This window comes from Tetrao urogallus, assembly GCF_951394365.1.
Source record: "Tetrao urogallus genome assembly, chromosome: 11".
Lineage (NCBI taxonomy): Eukaryota > Metazoa > Chordata > Aves > Galliformes > Phasianidae > Tetrao > Tetrao urogallus.
This window is the reverse complement of record NC_136824.1, coordinates 15,504,129-15,516,817: the sequence shown is the minus strand read 5'-3', so window position 1 is coordinate 15,516,817 and position 12,689 is coordinate 15,504,129.

Genomic DNA, 12,689 nt, shown 5'->3' with positions numbered 1-12,689 from the left:
AGGTATCACCTAAGCACTTCTAGAATGTCTGAAGTACAAACATTAAAACAAAAGAAAGGAAAAGATTAAAAAAAAAAAAAAGAGAAAAAAAAAGTAAAGAAAACCAAGACACTTTATATGGCCCTGCACAGACCTAGGGAGCCAACACACTGCACATCTCTTGGCGGTCCGGGTCAGGCGAAGGATGGGAAACAATGAAACAAAGTTGAACTTGTTTTTCTCATGCATATGATTTCCATTTTGCCTACAAATATGGACCCTTTTTCTGTCTCAACTTCTCAATCCTTGACCTCTGTTTACACAGACTGAGGGTACTAGTATCAGAAGGTTGCTTTGTCTCGTAGTTCACTGCCCAGACTTCTGACAGAACAATCAATTTGTTGATCAGAACCAGAGAGTCCACCTAGTAATCAGCGACTGGTGTGCATTGCAGAGATTTAAGCATCAGTTTGCACAACTTGCTCATTGTTTCATGAAGGACGATTTTTTTCACCTACCACTGTTTGCCAGTAGACAGAACGGCATGAAAAGGGTCCATAGCAATAGCAACAATAGCATTATAATATATTACAGGGTAAATGGGCATGAAGACTATATATAGCAAAAGAGATATTGTTTATATATTGTTTTAATTAATATAAAATGTAGTTACTGGTATAGCTTTTCTTGTTGAATTGATAAGGCACTTTCATTTTGCACCTTTTTCTTTAAATTAAATGCTAGCGTGTTCATTGTTGTGTTGCATGTGCACCAGAAATTCAAGTTTAACTGAAAAAGGTTTTTGGCAGGTACTGGTACATTGGGAGGTATTTATGCTGCTGTTTTCCGTGTTACTTTTAAGGAGAGGCTGGTCATATCCTGAAATGGTTACACAGATTTAAAAAAAAAAAAAAGGAAAAAAGGAAATTTTCTAAATTAAAATCAGACGTTCAACTGTTAATTTAGCAAGTATTTTTCATTTCGAATCTTTCAAATCTGGATGTTTAAAATTACACGCCTAGATTGTGACTTAGGCACAGCAAAAGCCTCATTTTCAAAGGTGCTGAGTTTCTGTGATCAAATTAAGCAATTACAGATCACTTACAGATAGAATAATGTGTCATCCTTGAAAACCAAGCTAGTAAAGTGTACATCTACCCACCATAAATCCAGATTTGAAGGTATTTACTCAAGTCTGTATCTGCAGTAAAAGTATGTGTGTGACATGTATGTGGAAAGCCAATTTTTATACATAATGTTACATACTTTTGTACTCTGTATTGTAAACAATGCATTCAAAACTCCAAACTCTATCCTATCAAAATTCATAGGTTTAATTTTGTTTTAAGTGAGATTAGAACCCATGTTCTTCAAACATCCAGCAGTTCTATTTAAATTAGCTGAATGGAGTGCTGACCATTGCTCTCATTATTTACATATATGCACTTTAAAGTTTAACAGATGAGGAAAGACTAATAGAAAGTACCAACTGTCTCTGAGTAAACTTAGCAGGATTAGAAATTAAACCAAGTTCTGAAGGGAACAGATCCACAGTGAACAATATCACAAAATAAACTGTGACTGTTCGAGCCAGAGGTCTGTAATTGCTTTGGATGAGATGAGGAAATACAACCAAGAGGCTTGTAGGCCTGTGTGCCTGCAACTTTCTGATGAAATATGTTGCAAGGGGAAAAAAAAAAAAAAAACAGCAATGTGCTCCACTGCTTTAATTTCCAAAAATAATAAATCTGTTACATTAGTCACTGAGAAGTAACACTGAACTGAAGAACAGAAGCACACTGAAGAGAGGTAGAATTAGGCTAGTAGTCTAAAACAGAAAGTTTTATTCTATGATTTGGAAATTTTACCTTTGGGATCAAATTGAGCCACAGAAGCACAATATCTATTAAAGTGTTTCATCGTAGCGCTTGGCTCTCATCCGTTTATATGGTTCAAAATTGAGGAGATGAACATGGCATCTCTCTGCCCTTCAAAGCAGTGTAGCCCTGGAGAACGGCACAGGAACACCTGCACCTCCGTGAGTACCTGGATGGAGGCACGAGTGGGCTTGAGGAAGCCAGCCTCATGCTGCTCCATCCTGCTGCTCCAAGGAGGCAGCTCACAGCCCCGCACACTGACTGCATTCTCGCTGATAGACTTTTCCTAGAATCATTGTTTACTTTATTGGAGTAGCTGGCATGATACGGTACTTTGATTCCAATATGTGCTCCTATTTTTAAAGCAGTCTTTTTAACAAACAGACGTTTTCGGAATATGACCAGCCCTAGGTGCTAGTCCTTTAAAGATCAACTAAACTTAATTTCAGTGTCAACTAATGAATAATGAGGTAAGATTCGTACTTTTTTAGAGAGAAAGATACAGCTCCTACTTTTGACAATAAGTAGACTACCAGGCAAAATACTTTGGGATTAATTTTCAGTCACATCCTTTACTTATCTATTCCTGATTAATATTACTACTTTAGCAGGCCTGTAGATACCAGTGGTTTTGTTTGGTATCTAATTCAGAGTATTTACACCCTTAAGTCATTGACAACACAGAATTTTGGAGTATTTAATAATAAAATACATAAGTGTAGAAAGGTTCCATATGGGGCCTTAGTTGAAAGCCTGTTGTATCCAGGATTGGCTTGTGACGTGATCTTTCATTCCAGGCTGTGCAGCACCTACCTGCTGTCATTTTTGTCAAGGGGAGCCCCTGTGGACAACTAGCACCTTTTAAAATCAGGCTGTGTGTACATACCCCAGTAAGTCTGCCTTCCTGAACACAGCTAGCAGCCACTTGGCAAGAGACTATTACTCGTTTCGTTTCGCTTGGCATAGAGAGGGGAAAAGGGGATACAGCATGGCAGACATACTGAAAAGACTGTGGTTGCCTATGAGGCAAAGGGGATGTCAAATAGCCTCAGAGTGGCTGGTCAGAATGGCTGCCATGGAAGAACCTGGTGCAGCAGTGGAAATGCACTCTGCAGAACCTCTGCGACTATGGCCTGGTGTCAGACAATCAACACAATATTCAGTTTAAAAAAGCATATTGGAAGTAAGTGGATTCACACAAGTATTTTCATGATCTGTCCAGCTGACAACAAACAAAAACGTGAGGACAGCTGAAGACAAAGTAATACATTGCTATTGAATGATTGTACGCTAGAGTCTGCGAAGAGATTTTCATTGGGTTTTCATCTTTCCACAGAGATGTTCCTGGGCTTTCTAGAAAAGAGGTAGTACAGTATACTGGCATTTGAACTACCTTAATACACCTCAACATCTCTAACACTGATTGACTCTTAAAAACGATGGGATTAGGAGAAAAGGGAGGCTGTTCTTAAGTTTGGTTGCTCTTTATTAAAGCTTGTCTATCTTAGTATGGATACCAAGATCTCTGTGTGTGTATGTGCACCTACCTGTGTGTGTGAGAGAGTAGCGTTGTGTGCGCACATGATGTATGTGTGGGTGTGTGTGAGTGGCTGCTTCTAGGCTGGTAAGTGTCAATGGAGAAAAAGAAAATGTATTCAAAATACTTAAGTCAAAAATAGAAGGTGAAAAAAAGATTTATTCTATACAAAGCCTTGTCTGGACCACTTTAGAGAGACTTCTATTTTTTTAACCCTTCTATAAATATTTGATGGCACTTGAAATATTCCTGCAATAAAATGTGATTTGTGTAAACATTAAAAAAAAAAAAAAAGATTTTGTAATGTGAAACAATGAAAGAAAGTAATGTAATTTTTCTAAAAAACAGAAAAAAAAAACAAATGAACGAACTTTGTATTATTTTCTTGATGGAATTTGTCTATTTGTCTTTGGAAAACTTTTTATTTCATTGAATGTGCCATAGTAGAGGTGTGTGTTTCTTTTTCTTTTCTTCTCTTTTCTTTTTTTTTTCATTTTTTACATTGTAGATTTAAGGAATAGCTGTGTTCCGACATTCCAAAATGCAAGATGACATAGCAGTCATGATTAAAAGGTTTGATTAGTAAGCTTCAATCATTGTTGCTTTTTTTGCACATGTTCTTCATTCCTCTACAGTGCAATATGTACATAGAGCACTTGCGGGTGTAACCTTGATCCCTCAGGGAAAAATACATATTTGTACAGGATTTTTTTTTGCCTTTTTTTTTTTTTTTTTTTTGCTAAGGAATGTCGATTGAATCACTTGTCTGTTGTTGAGGGGCAGCCAGATAATAATCCTAAACCACTGTCACAAAACTTTGATTGTTTAATAATTTTGTGCCCTTTTATTATTTAAAAACAAAAATAAAAGTTATTTTCTGACAGTTCTTTGTGCTGATTGGTGAAAAAAAGGGTAAATATATAAGCACCTTATGATTGACTTAACTGTGAATGACAATCCATCTCGTTATCAACAACAGAAGCCCTATCGTTTTGGAGCTGGGGTTAAGAGTCAGAAACTAATGTGCTCAGGGATCTTCTAAAACTCTTCAACAGGGTGGCCAGTACTACTGGTGGGACAAATTATTTTAAAAAAAGAAAAAAGAAAAAAAAAAAAGAAAAAAAATGCGAGTATTTCTTCCTTTCCCTTCTCCCTCTCCCCGCAGGCACAAAAAAAACTGGACAGATTTCTTTTTTAACCGAATGCTCAATGTGTGCCTCGTTCTGTGATGCAGTCTTGCAGAATATCTGCTCATTGGTCTTTATTTTGTAAAAAACAAAAATACTCCAAACGATGCAAAGGTTTTGCAGTTGTTCTTAAGGAAGGAAATTAATGCTGGCCCATTAATAGTTCACAACTGAAATTTAATTTAAACAACCTCTGGACGTTTTTATAGCCATTGGAGTGTTTTTCCAAATTAATTTCAATGTTTTGCAATATAAAATTGGTTTTCAGTATTTAAATGATTGTCAAACGAAACAAAGCAGTTTATGGTAGTACAATGTGACTGGAAAGGCAGTTATTAGATTTTGCAATAATGTCATATAGACTATGAGAACAACAACAGTTCAGACCTTGTCTCTCACTGTCTCTTATGCTTCGTGGTATAGCAAAAAAAAAAAAAGACTGGAAGGAAACGAAAAGACTGAAGTCATTTTCGTACCTCGTACATCAATTGCAGCAATTTAAAATGACCACAACAGTTGCAAAAAACAGCGAAGTCTAGTAAGTGTCTAAGTGCCAAATTTTGTGATGCTGGGAGCCTATCACAATTAGTCTTGTTCTGTGACTTCACATCCTTTTGAAAACGCAAGTAGGAAATTAAATAAGCAACTGTGTACAAAATGAGCAACATTTCAAGACTTCAGTTAGATCAGGAAGAGAGTGAAATTCTCTGAAAAATGAGTGAAAAACATGGCTTTTTTCTTGCAAAAAATATCAGTTCTCCGGTATCTTAGATTGAGGTTTTGGATTTTTTTTCCACTGGATTTGTGGCTTCCATTTGTTTATGTTGCTAATAATTAGGGAAACCTTTCTCAATATTTCCCAAGCAGACACTCTAGCTTAGCTTGGAATGGCCTTCTAAGGCAGATGTTGCTTAGCAACTATGACTCTTGATCAGTTGGTGTCCTGGTATCACCGCTACAAGAAAATCCCCACTACTGTTGAGTCCCAACAGAAAGTATCTTACACATACTTGCTGATCAATGAAACATACTGCTAATTTGTGCAATCTACAGATAACTTTGTAGGGAGTGATCCAAACGTGATAGTACCTTCTTTTGGGCTCTAAGGATTGACACAGACATTCCCCAGTCTGTACTTGATGAACAAACAGGTTGCCAGTCCAAGCTGTGTAAACAACGTATGATTTTTTCCTGCAAATTCTTGAAGTCCCCAAGTAGATAAATTTATTAATACAAATGTTAGAAACAACACTTACTATCCAATATCCCAAAATAAGAAGCAATTTGCTCTTAGTATTTAGCATGACCTGAAATCCTACCTGTGCTAGCTGATTTAGATTGCAAAGAGGAAGCATCTTTATTTATTTTTCTTAGCTGGAGATCAGTAACTACTCAAAATAGATCTTCATCATTAATGCTAACGTTACTTTAAAAGTTGCATTCCATGAATATATTTGAATTTTAACCTGCTATTTTCTTTTTGCTTAAATATTCCTGTCAGTAAATCATTTGGTGGAAATGAGGGCAAATGTATAAGGATACCAAATACAACAACAACAAGTTGAAAATGAGTATTTGTCAAAAAATTGTTGCAGTATGTGCTTTAATCCTAGTACTGTGTTAATAGCTCACTAAACAATGCTAAGTCACTGGACTTGAGGGGAAGAATATCTAACATGTAGGTTAATATACTGTCTATTTTTGGAACTTTATTCAGGTACTAAATAGAACTTTAACATCAAAATAAAAGCTGTATTCTACCTATTTCATATGTAATGTTGCTGTTTGTCTTCTTTTGTTGTTTTTTTTTTTTTTGCCTTTATCATCGGTAGAATATAGCAATAACTTTATAGCAATAAGTAGGCTATCCAAATAAGAAATAAAACATGATAAAGGCTTCAGATCAGTATCTGTAAGTTTTGTTATGCCACAATATTCACTTTTTTGTCTTCCCTCATAATCTCATTACTTCTTCAAGCTGAACTTTACAATCAAGTTATTCAACTTGACATGTGACACCACACCTTTTTGTTAACACCTGCATGTTTTCAGTGTTTATTATGTCCTTTGTACACTTGTTTTCCTGTAAGTCAGTGTTTCTCAAGCTCTCTGAAAGCACACTCCCCGGGGGCTCTATTTTTTCATAGGGCTCTATGTGTTGGAACTGACATACGTCCTTTTTCTGGGTTAGGCAGTGAGAATCGGCTGGAATTACCGGCTGTCTTTTCTAACGAAGCAACTGAGCTGGTATTGAGTAGTAGTAACTATGGCTTCTGCAATAGCCAACTGCCAGCTCTTCCTGCTCCTCCTCGCTGGGAGCTGAGCTGCATGCAGTGAGCAGGATGAGCTCCCTGCCCAGCGTGCTTGTCTGCAGTGGTGAACGGAGCTGCTGCAATTGACACAGTACCGAGCCACGTTTGCCTGACGTACAGTTTTGTGATGGTAATCTGAACACTTTAGCAGTTTTCAAGCGGTTGTGACTTTCAGTTTGAGAAACACTACCTAAATTACCCCACAGAGTCTTAATGTAAATGCATAAACTTTACAGGAATTTGCAATCTGTAATGCTATCATATCTAATGCAGAGAATTCATAAGCAATACAGTGAATTTTATTTCACAAAAAGGCATACGTACTGTACACTTTTCTAAATCCAAAATGTTCCTCATTTCTACATTGATTTAGAAACAAGTTACAGAACAGTGGTGAATATTTGAAATATTAGGACATTAACTGGCTGCTTCTATATATGTAACTGTACTGTCTTGCCTGCTCCTTTTCTGGAGATGTGTTTTTGTATTGGACGTTTGGGCCAATGGGAGGCTTCAAGCTACAATGTATTTTCCCAGTTTAAATATATTTAACATACGACAAACCCCAGACAAGGCTTTTTAAAATGTATAAAGAACTGCAGTGTTAGGTGGTTTATTTGCAAACTGTTTTCAATGTTGTCCATTTTTATGGCACCTTTAACAATATTCTTGTTTCCAAAGTACGAAAAAGGTTAAAAAATACTCTAGCCATAACTGAATGTCAAGCAATAAAAACAAATGACTTTTTGTGCATAGATTTAAAAGAAATACAAGTTTTAGACATCTGCATGTAAATGCAATCTCTTGTTTACTGCTTTCTTAAACTTGAGCAACTGATTCCTTATTTTACTACTAATTTAAGGACTTGTAATGGCCTGTAAACATTTTATCTTGCTCTATTCTTTCAACTCTTAACTTCGTCTCTGCTTTGGAGTCATAATATTTAATGTTGTTCTGCTCACCTCTATACAGTTAACTTTTTGCTTTCATTCTGTATAGATAAAGTTATACTATAAACAGCCTACACAGTGCAAATATTTATCTGTTTATCAAATACCACATTATGCTGTATAATATCTGTTTTACTATATAATCTATTTTAGACATAGCTGTTTAGAACTAGAGTGTGCTATTTTTGTGTTTTTCTGATGTGTGGTGCTAGATAAGTTACTTTTGTGAACAAAAGCAAACAAAAACCCCTTTTATTCCTAGACAATACCACCTTTGGGTCTTGTTAATTTCACTGAGTATAACTATATATAAATATATATATATTTGTGTATATATATATATACACCTACATATGCCCAACACGTACCTGTATCAGCGTACAAGATTTGGGACATGGTTCTCTCTTTAAACGCATAGTGTCATTATATAAATTATTCTATAGTATATTTAATAAGGAGAAAATTACTTCACCGGTACAGATACTTGATATCAAATGTAGAATTTTTTTCTACATTATTAACATTAATAAAAATGTTCTGTCCAGTTTGTTCTCTTTTCGGTTACTAAAGCAGTCTGCCTGTGTTGTATCAGAAAAAACAAAAGCATCAAATCTACAAGAATAAAGCATTTACGGTATGCTGTCTGTCTGAAAGGGAGGTAGTTCTTTGGCTGCTCGGAGAGTACTATCTGGTTGTGGCATCTGAGATTGATTGGTGACGCTCTGATGGGTGCCTTCCTCCCTCTTCACTTTAAATAGGATCTGCACACACTCAAACTGTGGACGTCACTAGGCCATGCCTACACGCTTAACTCCAATTACTGTAAATAGGAATTTTCTGTAAATCTGCCGTGACAGATTGATGGCTAAATTCGGTCCTTGGGTATGCTTTATAAATCATGCATACATATCTGAGGTCAGCCATTAGCAACTGAAGTTAACTAAGAAGTGGAATTTGCAACATTCTGTCAGGTCTGGGGGTTTTGTTTTTATTTGTCATGTATACCTTAATTTACATAGTCACGTACCCTTAAAATTATTCCTGTCCCCTGTTCCTTTCATTCTAGATACTGTTTTTGTGTTAATTCTTAAAAACTGATGGATATCAAATATCTAACTAAGGAGGTAATTAACCTTTTAAATATTTATTAGAATTTTTCTGTAATATTACTGAATTTATAAGATCTTTAGCAAAGATTTTTGAGCAATTTATTAAATACAATTGTTTCTGTTTACTGCACTTTTTGATAATAGAAGGTAGTGAATTTTAAAGCCATGATTCTTGGCTTCCATGCACTGCTTTTATACCCTCAATTCAAGGAATATATATATATAAATAATTTTTTTTAAACAGCAAACATACTGTTGTCCTAAAAATAAAATACAAACTTTACTGCACCGTGGGTATATTTTCATAAGTGGAATGTTTAATTGCAAACACTATCAGGATAATTATAAAAACCTCTTGAAGCTACAATCTTATTTAAATATAAGCCATGACAATTTTGTTTTCCCTTATTGATTTAAGTCACCTTTTGATATTTTAAAAAAGGAGTCGCACTTAAATTTGTATTTACTAACTTATACGTAATGCTAGGAACAAGTTCTTCCTATTATTTTAATTTTAATAGTTTGATATCTTTATGCAAAATCATTTGGTTAACATATTTTCCCTGTTGACTAAATGTTCAACGTAACAAAACCAGAATAAATACTGATTTCAAATACATGTCAGTTTGAGGATTAAGCACATAAACTTCAGAAACCTCGTTGAGTGATATGCTCAGATTTCTGTAAATACACACAACTTTAAATGAAATTATACTGTACATGTAAATGTATGCTGTCTGTTATGTGTACAGTATGTATAAATTCCTTTTCTAGCCACCATAAAACGTAAGCCATCAAGAGGAATACTAAAGTGGTATTGTACTAAACCTTTGCTAATGATCTTTACCCAGTCACTTAACTTTTCACTTTCATGGACCTTTCCAACTCACTCTTATGATAGCCTGCTTATATTCCAGTTTGTTATTTTACTCAGTCCCGATAAAAAAAGTATTTTGATTCATTTTGTAAATACGACTGTAAAAATAAGAGATTTAATGTTGTCTTTTAAATACTCCAATTTTCATTCTAATATGAATGTTGTTATATTGTACTTAGAAACTGTACCTTTAATATTACATTACCTTTATTAAGTGCATTGAACACATCGATTTTAGATGTGCTTTATGTACTGTTATCCTGTAATAAAACTTCAGCTTCTAATGGAAAAATCTGTCTTGCTTTTTTTTTTTTTTTTTTTTAATTTTTTTTTTTATTGTCAGTAGCACCTTTTTGTTCTTCTGAATCTTGATGTGTGTTAGGTTCAGTCTTTAAGGAATCCACCCTTACAAAATGAGCCATGATTCTTGGCACATATGTCAGTTTTTTGTTACGTAAATAAAGTAATGTTTGACAGCAAGGAAATGAGAAGATTCCCAAACACCTTGTAAGTTCCCCTTTTGGCCAAGAAGAGTGTAAAGATCCTCAGAATTACCTTGGATCAATCCAGTTTCCTTCTCTTTGAAAATGTCATCTTGTTCTACATCAGAGTACATTGTGTCAAGCGCACAATAGAAGAAATTTGTCTTAGAATATTCCCAGTGAATTTGGAGATGGTGCTCTGGGCTAGATTTGAGAGGATTCAGTTAAAACTTGCACGTAATTTAGGCATCAAAATTCAGAGTTGCAAGCCTCCTCTGGTGTGCTAACCACCTAAATGTCAGCAGTACCTTTGGTTTCTATCTTAAGATTTTGTACATGTAAAATTCTACTTAGACTTCTACCCAAAAACACTTCATCTTGACAGAGCTTTAACAGCTTTTTTTAAGAGCTTTAAACCTCAGTATTAGGTTGCCTGCCTGCGATCCAGAATTAGGTGTTAGCTTTCTGCTTTGAAGCACTAAATCTGGAAGAAGCCATCACCTACTGATCAAGTCAGGAAAGTTACGGAAGCCATAGCTTTCCTAGAACTGTAGTGCCATTCGTTCTACAGCAGCTTCATGACATAAGCACTAAGACAGTGAAAGTCCAGGTTTAATTTTCTCACCCTCAAGAAAGGATTCCTCCCCAATCTCCCAATTCACAGGAGAGGTCCTAACCTTCAGAAAATTTGACAGCTGTTCAAAATAAAACAGAGGAATGAGAGACAAATCAGGGACTCCCTTGCTTGCCAATAAGGAAAGCAGAACCAGGGGTTAGAATGGGGTGTTTTTGATCCCCAGTATTATGTCACAAAATCACAGTATGGGTTTGGCTGGTAGGGACCTCTGCAGGTCAGATCATCTGGAGATCCACCTCCTGCTCAAACAGGGCCATCCCTGAGTAGCTTTCTCAGAACCAGGTCCAGGTTCATACTACATATTGGGCTACAGCTTGATACATCCTCACTAGATAAAGAGAAGGGGAAGGTTCCGATTTCCCTGATTTCTGAGTATCTCCAAGGAGGAGACTCTATAACCTCTCTGGATAACTTGTATCAGTGCTAGGTCACCCTCACAGCAAGAAATTGTTTCCTGATGTTAATGCTTATGTCACAGAAGTACAAAAATCACATGTAGGAAGCAGATGACTTCAACTGAAAAATGGACAGAATTTAGGAAGATAGTAGACTAAAGTTGGATTTAACGACACATTCACAAGCTGGATAAGTCTTCTAATTCTTCTATGTAAACTTCACCATACCTCAGCTCTGAAGAAAGATTATTCCTTCTAAGGCTAACTCCATGACTGGGCTCTGGGTGATTCTGTTTTTATCTCCAATGGGAGATAAAAACCTTTCTGCCTCTGTCTGAGATAAACAAACAAACAAACAAAAGAACTGAAATTAGACAGTGTCCTTGCAAGCTAAATAGAGACTCTCTGGTTGGTGGCTTTGGACACAGAATCATAAAACTACAGAGTGTCTTGACTTTGAAGGCACCTTAAAGGACCACACAGTTCCTACCACCTGTCATGTGTAGGGACACATCCCACTAGATCTGCCAAAAGCCCCACCCAGCCTGGCCTTGAATACCTCCAGGGAAGGGGCATTCAGCTCCTCTGGACAGCCTGTGCCACAACCTCACAGCCCTCTTTTTTATGTCTCATCTACATCTATTCAGTTTAAAGCCATTATGCCTTGTCCTTTCACTACACTCTTTGACAAAGCGTCCCTCCACAGCTTGCCTAGTGGTTCTTTTAGGTACTAGAAGACCGCAAGGTCTGCTTGGAATCTTCTCTTGGCTGAACAACCCCAACTCTCTCAGCCCCTCTCTTCACCAGAAACGTGCTCCAGCCCAACAACTATCCTTACGGCTCTCCTCTCAACTTATTCCAACAGCTCCATGTGCTTGTGCTGGGGGCCCAGATCTGAATGAAGTATTCTAAGTAACCCTGAATTTCAGTATCTTCACGTATTAGCATGCAGTCCCCAGTTTTAGTTACAGGACTGGATGCAGTGAATGCTTCAATGCTTTCATTCTGCAATACCCCAAACCCTTATTTCTCCTTCTGTTGAGCTGAAAAGGGGATCACCTTTTCTTATAATGCCACAGGTTTCCATTATCTGAACCTACAGATAGACAATGTATAAATTCCACATTTTACCACACTGGAAAGCCTTATCATCAGAAAGAAAAAAAAAAAAGAAGAAAAAAAAAGTTGATTTTTTGTGGCTCTGCCCTGATGGTAACTATCGGGAAGCAAGCCAAGGAACTGAAAGCCCACGGGGAAATAGGAGAGAAACTGGGAAGTGCAGCTACCCTGAGACAGCTCTCACACACAGTCCCAACCCGAGGGCCTAACCGCTCTGTGGAGCCCAGC